The 12814-nt window shown below is 43.4% G+C and overlaps 1 protein-coding gene across 4 annotated transcripts in view; it reads right to left on the bottom strand.

The window, feature by feature from the left end:
• The window catches only part of MAD1L1 (mitotic arrest deficient 1 like 1), a 387234-nt gene that overhangs the window by 149765 nt on the left and 224655 nt on the right, over positions 1–12814 (bottom strand). The window lies entirely within an intron of this gene.

The following is a 12814-nucleotide window of genomic DNA, read 5'->3' as shown; positions in this document are numbered from 1 at the left end:
CCTGGTGAGGCCGCACCTCAAATACTGTGTTCAGTTTTGGGCCCCTCACTACAAGACAGACATTGAGGTGCTGGAGCGTGTCCAGAGAAGGGCAACAAAGCTGGTGAAGGGTCTAGAGCACAAGTCGTATGAGGAGCGGCTGAGGGAACTGGGGTTGTTTAGCCTGGAGAAAAGGAGGCTCAGGGGAAACCATATTGCTCTCTACAACTACTTGAAAGGAGGTTGTAGCAAGGTGGGGGTTGGTCTCTTCTCCCAAGTAACTAGCAATAGGACAAGAAGAAACGGCCTCAAGTTGCACCAGGGGAGGTTTAGACTGGATATGAGGAAAAATTTCTTCACTGAAAGGGTTGTCAAGCATTGGAACAGGCTGCCCAGGGAAGTGGTTGAGTCCCCATCCCTGGAGGTATTTAAAAGACACGTAGACGTGGTGCTTAGGGACATGGTTTAGTCTTGCACTAACCTAGCACTTGGCAGTGCTAGGTTAACAGTTGGACTCAATGATCTTAAAGGTCTTTTCCAACCTAAACAATTTTATGATTCTGTCTCCTTCCTTATTGCCTGCCAGACCCATGCACAGTCGATAAAACTGGCCACATCCCCAAACCTTTCGGTGTTACCAGCTCCCCAGCTCTGCTGTAACACCATCTTCCTCTCACTGCTTCTGAGCTTTCTCTCCTACCTCTACACCTCACGAACATTTATGTGGGAGGTTTTCCTTTTCCAGAAATAAGCTTACTTGTTCACTTATTTAATAAATATTTGGTCAAGAGAGCCTGAGCCCTGGGGTTTTTGCTTATGACAATCTTATTGCTGATCTATGCTTCTGTCAGGGATGGGTTTTGCTAGGGTGCTACAACAGTGTAGCGAGCAACACAGCAACCAGCCAACCTTTGTTTTCAGGAGATTACCAACTTGTTCCTGTGTCCCTGACACAGGATTGGAAGTGGGAAACTACTCTTATTGTGTGTAGGTCGCTTTGCTGCACTTCCAGCCCCCATCTGGGCAGCTCCTGCTAGTCCAGATCACTCTCATCTCTGAAACAGTCATGTGAAAATAGAGTGTGCGACAGGCACCCTCAAAGAACAAGGTACTTGGAGGCAGAAGGTGGATTAAAATCCAGCTTTTAACATATTACCCCCTACAAGTGAGCTCTCAAGTGCTCATTCTCTAAGCTCTTGGGGAAGAACAGTAGCTGAAAAAACAGGGACACTGAAGAGTAACAGGGAAGTGGAGTAATGAGAGATTTGGCTGCTAGTGCTAAAATTTTAAAGACAAATTTTACTTACTTTCAAACAAGCAAAATATTTTCCAATTCTCTCTCAGGAAATGGGAACTTGCAGACAGACAGTGGACCCAAGGCTGTGTAAAATCTGATCTACAGCCTGGCTGCTGTGGCATACTGCAAGGGATTTGCAACCTTCAGCCTTAGCTGGTCTCTCAAACATGCACAACCCTTTGAGCAGCTGTGACAGGCGTCCCAAAAATCGCAGCAGAAATGGAGCTAGCATGAGGGAGAGAAGCCAGAACGAAAGGATGGAGATAGTTCCTATGCAAAGCACAAGTGAAGAGAGCTGAGAAGGCCCCTCCATGGGACCACGCTGTTGCTAGATGTGAGCAGATCCCTCCTGGGATGAGCAAGAACACCAGCATGAGGTAGGGGAAGATATTCCAGGCTCGATTTAAACACCTCCATCTATTGCAGTCACATCCACCAGAATCACCTGAAATCTCCATTTGTCACCTCCCTATTTTAAAACTAATCAATACCACTGCGGGACAGCAACTTTCTGTGCAAGTAGAAAACAAGATGGCCTAGAGCCCTTGGAAGTTCTCCCTGTTCCCTACCAGCTTGATACCAACTCTGCTACTGTGTCTGCATCACGTACAGCCAGTGCTGTAACACGGCCTTAAACAATGCAGCAGCAGCGAGTACTTTGCTTCCAGCAGCTCAACAAGCCTTGAGCTGTGAGTAGAGAAAGAGCCCCCTCTGCTTGCTTCTCAACAGCTGTGAAAAGCGTGTGTACAGAGACTAAGCGTTTAATGAAAGGAAAGTACTCCTTTACCGAAGGAGTATGTGGGACGTAGGAGCTGGTAGCTATGTTATGAACCCGTGCGTGTGTGTGTGTTGGGAGAGTACTGAAGGAGAGAACAACTGCTTGAGAAATAGAAAAAGGTGCAGTCTGCAGACACACGCAGCACTCCAGCTGTAATTAGCTTCAAGTAATTCATAGTGGCCAGGTGGCTAAAAGCTAGAGAGAAAGGGGGATTGAGAGCATGCTGCGCTCCACGAGCACACGCAGCAAAGCGCTATCCAACTGTCCAAACAAAGTTTTTAAGTGTTTGGCAAGAGAAGCTGGGAAGGAAGTTAACTAACCAAGGAGAGTCACCAAGAGAGGGACGGAGGGTGGCACAAGTCCAACAGTGGAAGGAAAAGATGAGAAACAACTTCTGTGCCCCCTGGGCCCCACCAGTTTTTTTTTCAGATGTGTAATTCCTATGGTAGATGACACCATGGTTCAAGTGTCAGAGCCCATCTGAATCTTGTCACTACAACAGCCTATGCTGATGCTACTTCCAGAGGAGATACACCCACTGGGAATTAAATATCCTGGCAGAATTAATTTAAAACCTTTCTGTGCCCTTTCCCTCATTCAGTACTCTTGCTAGTAACATACACATTAAAAATAGCTGAGGAGCCATGCACGCTTCTAAGACAAACCACAAGCCTTTGCATTAAGTTTTACTGACCTCATATGTAAATCAGCCTGTAAAGACTAGTAGTCCATTATATACTATTCAATTACTACAGCAGGCATCCATCCTGTAACAGGTTCATAAACAGCTCAGAAAGACGACTGCTGTAGATTTCACTTAACTCCTTATCTATCTGCTTTAAACGGATTAAATGACTGTGTCATTAAAATGCTTGAAGTAAGCCTTTGATCATAAACTTCTCATCATTTTACAGTTATTGAGTCTGATCCCTAATGAATCTTATTCTGCCATATTTCTCTGTCTTCTTTTACCAGCCTTGTTCCCCATTAGTCCTGGCTCCTCAGTCCTAATGCGACTGCTTTGTATGCCAGACCACTGCCTCCTTACAGACCTCGATCGTATCTGCTGATTGCCCAACCCAGAGGAATGGATGAAGTGCAGGAATTTCATTTGAGGTGGGGTCAGAAGGAGAGAGAAAATAATCCACACAATACAAACCACACGAAACACTCTTTACATGTTCACCGCACAGCTGCGTGACTGCAATTCCTTTCCGACAGCCCCTTCTTACAGCGACTGGAGGGCCCCTGCACCGGAGCAGAGAGGGGGAATTTGGGCAGTGTGCTCTCCCACTCTTTAGGGAAAAAATGTTTTTTATTTACGTAGTAAAGAAGTGAGAGGAAAAAAAGCAGTACTGAGGGTCAGGGGATTTTCTGCCACAAAGCACCATCAGATTTTATCGGCTGTAATGAAGGATGTGCCAAGCAGCGATCTGGATCTCCGCAGCATGCAGAGGGGAAAGCCAAGCTTATGCTACCGCGAGTGCCCCAACACAGACAGCAGACAACAGCCACCAGCCAATGTCTAAGCACGGCAAGGGGAAAGCCACTGCAGATCCTGGAAAAATATCACAAGCCTAGTCAGAAGCAACCAGTGAAAATGGAGGGAGACAAAATGTCAAATGACCTGGTCCATGAGCAAGTGGGGTTCCCAGTAGTCAAGGAGAAAAAATGTTCACCCGTCTGCAGCAACTGGTAGAGATGGGAGACCATGAGGGTTTCACTGAAGTAATTCTGCATTCGAAGTTCTGCTCCAAACTCAATCAGACTACAAAACCAGTGGTTAAACGTGGTGCTAAATCTAGCTTCTTGCACCAGTTTAGTCTTGTCAAAACAAAGGAACTTACTAGGGGTCTGCACAGAAGGGCTGGCTGGGGGGCTCTCCAAGTGTTAGGGTAAAGATAACAAACAGGCAGGGGCTTTTGATGCATCAGACATTTCTAAAAGTCTCTTTTAGAAGACGATGTCAGTTATTGGGTCTCCTGAATCCTTTTATTTTCTCCTTGAGAAGACGACAACCATTTTCTGAAACACTTGAGAGAGGTTTTTTTTAGGGAAGTCCATTTTCATCAGGCACAACAGAAAGTAAACCTTAGGAGTTCACTCAAAACAATGTCGAAGGACTCCATGGTGAGAGGAGCTTTTATCCTTCAGTAATCAGTAGACACAAAAGGGAAAACAAGGAGGTCCTTCTAGTAGCCATAGGAGAGGAGAAGTACCATGCAACGTTTCATGAGAACTGAATGCCTGTTTCAGTTGTGAACTCTACTGAAGTCACATGAAAGTGTTAAACCAAATGCTGAAAAACCACACATTTGATATGGAAGAGGCCTATTATGTCAACTTGCATAGTCTTTGCCAATGCAGCACACTGACTAATGTTAATCATTCTGCATTCTAATTATCTTACCATTATAGCAATTTCCCTGATGATCATCCTTTTTTTTTTTTTTTTCCTTTTGCTGTTGTTCAGTGTTTTTCAATGATGCAGGCTGGATGGCTTGGACCACCTCTTTGCCATCCGAGTGTTTCCAAAGAATATACCAAAGGGTGTGCTATTATCTCTCTCTCTCTCATTCCCTCGGCTTACCAGGACATACTTCGTACTTTTAAACAAAAGCATGTGAAAGAGGAGGACAGTGCTTTGCTTCTGTCTCCTCACATGCTATGCACTGAAACAGATAGGCTGTGGAAACCTCCCCAATGACCCAGTGCTAACCTCTCCTAGCACTTGGTCCGGCGACACAGAGCATAGCAGTGTTGACTACGATGGGACAGCAGGAAACAGCATCCTTGCTATTGCCCAGCTGGAGTGAGACTGCCTTAGTAATTGCAGTAGAGCAAGAATGGATTTAATTTATTTTCTGCTTTACTCCAGAGAAAGAAAGAGGCCAGATTTACCCAGTGGCCTCACTCCTACCCCCAGAATGTGAACTACTTGCAGATTTCACAGTGAGTAGATAGAAGCAAAGACACAGACAAGTCCCTTGAACCAAGGATGCAATCAGTCCTTTCTGCCCCATCACCCTCACGTACATATAGTGACATTTTAATTAGCTTCCCCTATGTGTGACAGACATCCTGGGTCACAGAGAGAAACCACCTTTCACTTCATACCCTCACAAAATTTGGGAGCTTTAAAAACAAACAAACAAACAAAAAAAGCAACCCAGTCCCCTCTTCCTTCCTACCCAAGCAATTCAATTACTTGCCAGACAGCACTAAGAATCCATTAAAGAAGAATATATTTTGCATTTGCTGTGGAAATCTCCTGGTGATCTTATCTGTCTCTCAGTTCAAGCTCAAAGCTCAATTGTTTTTTTTCTGCCAGTACGACAAGACTTCAAGCAGCACTGAAACCTTTTCAGATGGGGAGAGTCATCTCTTCATTTAGAATTTACAAGAATAAGAGAGATTTATGGATAAACTGAAACAATAAGAGGAATGGCTATGGGACAACCTACTGGATTCTGAAGGGCTTTGAGTTAACTGCTCCAAGCAGTGAATTCAACATTATCTTGATCTGACTGCCTAAAGAAACAAATACTTCAGAAGCAGCCTGGCCCAGTAACAAGTTTTCAAGCTATCATTGAGTAAATCGGCAGAAGGGCATCATCTCTAACTTTCACACATATCTAAAGGACTCAGACTATCTTTTTGATCCCCTGGAAGCATGCAACATCAGTAAAGAGCATTAAGTTGAACAGAATAGCCAAGAAGCTGAGATGGGGGGAATGAAAGGGTAAGCTCAGGAGGAATACACTGGTGAATTGACCAATAGGTCTGTTTTGCAGTACGTCCAGTATTTTTTTGTCTAGGATGCTTGAGAAAATGGACCACACAAAAATCTCCAGGTGCAGATGCAGATCTATCTTCTAAGCGGTTAGTGTCAACAGCAGCATCATACTCAGAAGACATCAGAGACCCTGGGAAAGCAGAAAAGCCAAAAGACATTGTACATTCAATCCTCAAATTACTCAGACCTAGAAGTTAGTATTTACGTGCCACCACAGCATAGCCACTAGGCAGCACCAGGGAAACTGTTTCATATGTTATACAATCACTATTCCTTCCCACCATCCACCTGAAGAGGACCCTGATGAATGTCTACGATATTGCCACCTCCTTCATTTCAACTTCCGTGAACCTTAAGGGAACAGTCTGACAACTGCCATGGTTGCAGCACGTCCAGGGAAGAACACCCAGCCCACACCCCCCGTCTGTTCTCCCTCCCAAGCAGTTATTTCCCTCTCTGTTCGGCCGCTTTTACTATCCCTCTGACCACACTCCAGTCAGATTCTGTTGAAACAATCTGGGTGACGTTCCCTATTTCACACCCATCTCTCTCTCTCTCTCTCAAGTCACATCTACATATAAATATAACTGAATGCATTCTAATAATTGTCTGCAAACATATATATAAAATTAAATTCCCTGGTGTTGTATTTAAATGTTCAGGCTGCTCCACCATGATAATATTAATCATAAGAGCTCACACATATCTAATCACGCTTTTCCTTGAACACGGAACAGATCAACCTATGAGCAAGCCCTGACTCCTAGGGAAATAACCTTAAGGTCAGCAACTCCAGCTGTGAAGGATCTAGAGGGAAAGCAGTTCCACAGCTGAGCTCCCTTGCAGAGGCCGCCCTGCCAACAGCTTTTCACATCCCCCTACTCATAAAAATGAGAAAAATTCTATAATTACTACTGATTGCAACTGTGGTAGTATTGCACAGAGAAAAAGGATGTATCCACTGGAAGACAACCAAAAATACACAAGAGGATCTCTGTGGAGCTCATCCTTGCTGCACAGCCTTCATGTTACTGGTTTTTTAAGTTCTTCATCTCACTAGAGCCAGAAGCACAATGAACCCCCTTTTCAAAAGCAACGTCTTTGTTCTGAAAGGTCACAATCTCGACTGAACATCTTATGTTGTGTCTAACACGCACAATAGTTTTCAGGGACTTTTTATTTCATTTTAAATGTCCTGCCAAAAATGCAAAGAAATAACACAGAAGCTGTGCCTGTTAAGATACATGGGGTTTAAATGTTGATCAGGGGAAGCAGCAGTGTTCCTGATGGAGCTGAACCCCATGCTTGGGTAAACACAGATGTGACGATCACCTGGGAACCCTCCCATCTGTATTTAACACAACTGTGCTTTACAGACACCACCGCTCCTTTATACACACCGCACCACCTCCTGTGGCACTACTGATTTTTAAAAAAAGATACAAAGAAGATGCTCCTTCCACAGCATTTCACTTATCCTGCCATCCTGTCTATCCTCAGTTAAAGAGAACAGCCCTTCTACCTAAATTAGGCATCATTTTCCATTCTACTGTTACCTGTCTTTCAAATCCAGGTAGGAAAGCTGTCAAAACCAATTACTTTTTTCTGACTTGTCTGGATCTATGTCTCTCTCTATGTCAAACAACAGCAAATGGAAATTGAGGCAAATTTGGAAACTTAGACTGGGAAGAGATCGTGTCATGATCCGACTGTATTCAGGGTGCGCTGGCAGAGATGCTCTGACATCGGGGTGTTACTTCTCCCTGCTCACACCCCTGGGTCTCCCCAGGCACATCACGAGCTCTGATCCCTATCAAGCCTGGACTGCAGATCGAATTGCTCAATGCCAAGCGTTTGAGTGACAGAGGCACATCAAGTTTCCCTTCTACTATTTGATAAAATTCTTTAGGGGAAACCCATTTTCTTTATGTAGATCTCTGCCTCCAGGCGTCAAATAGGTGGTAGGTCAGTCTGATCAAAGGGAAGGGTTCTGGGATATGCAAGATAACACATCAACCTCTCACACGCTTGAATCCCCCTGACAGTTCACAAAGAAAACGTGTTTCTCTGGAGCGCACTGCCATCTCCATCAGTGGCTCAGCTCAGAGTATCTCCCCATTTTCTCACGTGTATTTTAACATCATTACAACTGCTGCCTACTCTTCACTGTGACATGAAACAGGCAGATTCTCCTCTTCTCCCCATCACACAAGCACACACACAAAAACTGGCTAAACTCTGACTTCATTTCTCTTCCATAATCTGGGTAACACATCCTGATCTTCCGTCTCTTAGAGACGGTCTCGAGTTGTCCGCATACCAAGCAGTAGAGGAAAAATCCTGCACCGTGACCAGGGTCTCCTTATCAGAAGGATAAAACTGTTGAGGAATATTACTGAAAACTCTAACTTTACATAGACCACTGGCAAAAAGCCAGACCAAAAAGAAGAAGTGGCAAAGACAAGGACAGCATGAAACTGTGACCTATTACTTTGTTTTAATCAAAAATTTGAAAATAATTGGGTCATCAAACAAAGGCTGAAATGATAACGAGTAATGAAAAGCTAAAAGCCAAATCTGGAGAGAGCTGTAACTTACGGACGTGGTATTCATAGAAATCTGAGGAAAAGCACAAAGCTTCAGTAAACTAACCTTGCCAGGTGCTATTTTCCCTACACAGGTCTAAACAACATTTTTGTTTTGTTTCTGTGACATCATAGCAGAATTCAAAGCAGCAGAAGAATAATAGAAAATGAAGAACGAACAACTGGAAACTAATTCGTGCCATCAAATGACTACAGAGAAAAACCAGAAAACTATAAAGGGACAGTCACTCTTATCATTTCCTGAAACTTTTTCTTTGCTGTGTGATAAGATTAGAGGAGCTTAAAAGTGAAGTCTCTTTTTAAAATGGTTGTGTCTGTCTCCCTCAGCCTTGGCTTTCACCTGCAGGATGATTCTGGGGAATCAGTGAAACGCTGCTTTTGCACAGGAGCCTTCTGTAGTTGCTACTTACTACTACTTCATCAGCCAGCATTATATGTTGCGTGGGGCATTTTACAAACACAACCGCGTGTCTGAGCATGTAATTGTAGCTGAAATTACTCATTTTCTTACACCCTTGCTCTTTTGATCATACAAGAACATTAACAGAACGGTGTCTCTGTCACCGTACTTCCATTCATGAAAGTGGTACACACGCAGAGAGTACCCCCCGGATTTAGTGGTTTAGTGACCCCCCCACCACGCAACCAAGTCTTGCACGACTTTTAAAACCTCACCATTCATTCTGCAATACTTGTTCAGAAAAGAAAGGCTTGTTTCAAGCCAGCTTTCTTGTACCACCCACAGGACTTCAACAATTTCTTGGTGTTTGTCCCCTGCAGAATACATACACTCTAGGAGCAACCTCCTCCTCAGTGTAGCAGCATCCTCATCTGCATTTTGTGCTTGTCACCGATTTTTCTACTCTAGCATGGATGCCACCTTTTAAAGTTCGTGCTTCACGTCTACTGGTACAGCGACCTTTTCCAGCGGGACATTTCCCCTGCCCCAGCTCTCTCCCTGCTTGCTCTGAGCTCTCCGTGCTGCTGCTCAGATATTGACACTTAGCGCACTGACCTTTCCCTGTTTCAGAGCTGTTCAGGAAATCCAGTGCTCACCTTTCTTCCCCTTCTGCTCATCTAATGAGCTGTGTGATGCCACACAACTGCTATTTTCAGGGATAGTGGCAGAAGTACATTAATGAATTTATTATGGATTTTTGTGTTAAATGTATTATGCAAATGTTAATCAGTTTCTGCAGAACTTCGAGAAAGGTGCTGCATGAAATAAACAATACAGTGTTAGCTCTGGCAGTAAAATTTATAGACCTTCAGGTGTTTAATATTCAATGTGCAAATTCCTTAAAAAAAATTTTTTTTAAAGGGCATGTTGGTAAAATTTCCCCGCACAAATGTGAATCTACGCACTCCTGGTCCCTGATGTTAACAAACATTAGCAAGTCTGTACTGTGCGTGTCCTTGTTTTATTCAACATCCACCTTGCACAACACATTTATCAGGGCCACTGAGGCCAAGAAACAGCTTCTCCTTGAGCCACCTAATGACAAATCTACAATCTGATTACATGTTTATACTTGTCCTCTCTGCTCCCACAGAAAGTTTCCAATTCCTGTTAATTCTAATAAATGCTATGTATTCAGAATTAACATGTACAAATATTTGCATAGCCCCAGCTAATTCAGTGTCATGTAGTCCTCAAGGTTTGGAGCACAGCAGGTTCTACACCCCTTCCATTTTACACCGGTTCTAGGACTTTCTGCAGTACCTAATCCACCTGGCACAAGATACACGATGTTTTCTCCCAAATAACACATATAATCCTTTTAGCACAATTTATAGGCACATTATAGGGGAAGTTCTTTTCCCTCGCATTCGTTTGGGTAGCACTTTAGCATATACCCTTAGCAGTCCACTGTGAACACTAGAGATACCCACACAGCAAAGCAGTTTGACCATAGTTTAACCTAACTAGCTCAAGCAATAATTGAAGTGACGGTGTAACAGCAGAGGTTTTCGCTCATGCTAACCACCAGAGTACACGCTCGGTGACTCCACGGTGTTTCTCTAACCCTAGCATGTTACTGCCTGTGCCATACCACCTCCAGTGCTATTGTTACCCACGGTACCAGACTCACTTGGTCCCTGCTGCAATCACAGACAACTTACTGTGTGCTTGTTCTCCAATGTTCTATGCAAGCATCACGTAGCTCTGATCTGTCATAAACGGATACCCATGATGTCTAGGTTATATGCTTACAGTGAGCGGTAGAGGCATTTAGGTCATGGGGAGACTCCTGAAAGTGTAAAGGTAGCTGCAAATACCTGAAAATACCTTTGCAGCGAGGCCAAGAATTAGGAATGCCAATCCCTGAGTGAAATGCCTGTGCTACACTTGAGCTATTGGGTCAATAATTAATAGAAATGGTATAAATTTAACCAAGGCAACATAGATGTTTATCACGTATGTTTTTCATTGGTGTTTTGAGCAAAACTGTGGAGTGACCCCCAGAGTGGTCTCTGCCAATATACACTTGAGCAGATACACGCTTCCTTACGTCAGTGAAAACTTGCTGCAGCCTGTGAAATTTAAAAGTTATAATCTTTGCCTGTAAAAGATGAGCTTATTGCTGATAAAAGTCCAGGAGTCTGTGGAAAGGATCACAAATCGCCACAAATCCCCACCCACTCCCACATGCTCCCATGAAACTCAATGTACTGCATGAGCCGGGCAATACGATACGATACAACCTTCTGCAGACCTGGACCTGCACTTCTCTGCTTAGTTCATCTTCTTTTTACTGGGTATCCTGCTGTATGTTCTCAGCTATTCTATCTCGTAATTAAATCCCTCGGAAACACACAAATTTGTTCCTATCCCTTGCCAAAAGCTATAACTGACCAAAGAGATGCCAAGTCATTTGCCCAAACCCATTTAAAGAAGCTTTTTTTTTTTTTTTTTTTTTTTAAAAAAAAGGGCTGAACTTGACCACCTGAGGTTTTCAGTGAGGACCAGCTGTGCCGCAGAGGCTAATGTGGACCACAGCACACACAGATGAAGGAAAAAGGACAGGAAGTTTGTGAAAGGGAAAGCATGGAGGTAATCCAGGAAGAAGACTCGTGAGCATTTGACAGGTCAATTAGGGAACCCTGAAAGGTTGACAGTGTCCCTTTAAGTTTTATAACAGTGTAAATGATTCATTCATCATTCTTCACTGGTCACATAATGAACAGTTAGACTGTTAAATGACCTCAACTTCGCCTTGGGCTCTTAACTCCAAGCTAGTTACTGCCTGGCCGCCAAAGTCCTAACTATAAAATGAGTCATTAATGCTTAAACAGGAGAAACGTTCCCTGTCCACCACACAGAGGAATCTGTGCTTGGGGTACAGCTCCCAGATGTTTTGTTAGTCCCTCAAAACACAGCGCTAGGACAAGAGGGAGACTAGCCCAACCACCAAGGTTCCAAAGAAAAGGGAAAAAAGAAACATGAGAGCATGCTGGATGCCCCAGCACCTTCACCATCCATGGACATTTGACTCCTGGAGAACTTAATACAGCAGACAGCAGCCATCCACTCTGCCTGCAGAGCCTCCTGCTTTGGTGGACCAACCACCACAAGTCCATGCTAGCTTAGGCAGGCCAATTAAAATGACCTAAAGTAGACAAATAGGTCAAATCTTCAGACACCCACTCTATTTGTATCTAACTTTACCTATTATATCAGCTACTCTTACTAAAAAAAAGGATAATATTTCTGCTTGCAGAACTTGCTTATTTCTTATCTTCAAATCATTACAGCTACAACACAACTACCACCGGTTTATGCTTTAATTTGTGCAAAAATAATCAATTTAAAGCCTGGAAGAAACCAAGATTTAATTTAACCAGATTAATATCTTAAATCATAAAATAGTCGATAACGATAGCAAAGTTAGACATTTCGAAAGGAACTACTGCACATGCATTAATGAACACCTCAAAACACATTAATAAAGTCATGTCAGCATGACCTCGTTAGTATGTTTAGTATGTTTTTCTCAGGCAGCTCCTTCGTGGACACTGTAATAGGGAATTCAGTCCCTTCTATTCCAACAGCAAAATTTAGCGTAAATACAAACTTCTGGCTGGGGAAAGTCTTCTGATGACTGTCCCCATACCACATAGCTAGTCAACTGTTTTCAAGCTCTTTGAGATAATGGGCAAAAATAAATTATTTCAATATGTATGAATAATACTGCATTTTTATGTGTTGCTGTTATATTCCTGACTAGCAGAAAGGCTAAACACAACTAGTTATTACTGTGACCAAAGGCATCACACTGAAAGTTGATCAGTTCAGAGTTAGTGCCAAACCATGAACCTTTCACACAGCCAAACTACCCTTGTAGGGTCTCACCTAG

Source organism: Aptenodytes patagonicus, chromosome 13 (genome assembly GCF_965638725.1).
Source record: "Aptenodytes patagonicus chromosome 13, bAptPat1.pri.cur, whole genome shotgun sequence".
Classification (NCBI taxonomy): domain Eukaryota; kingdom Metazoa; phylum Chordata; class Aves; order Sphenisciformes; family Spheniscidae; genus Aptenodytes; species Aptenodytes patagonicus.
The sequence above is the reverse complement of the archived record's forward strand: the minus strand, read 5'-3'. Positions and strand labels throughout refer to the sequence as shown.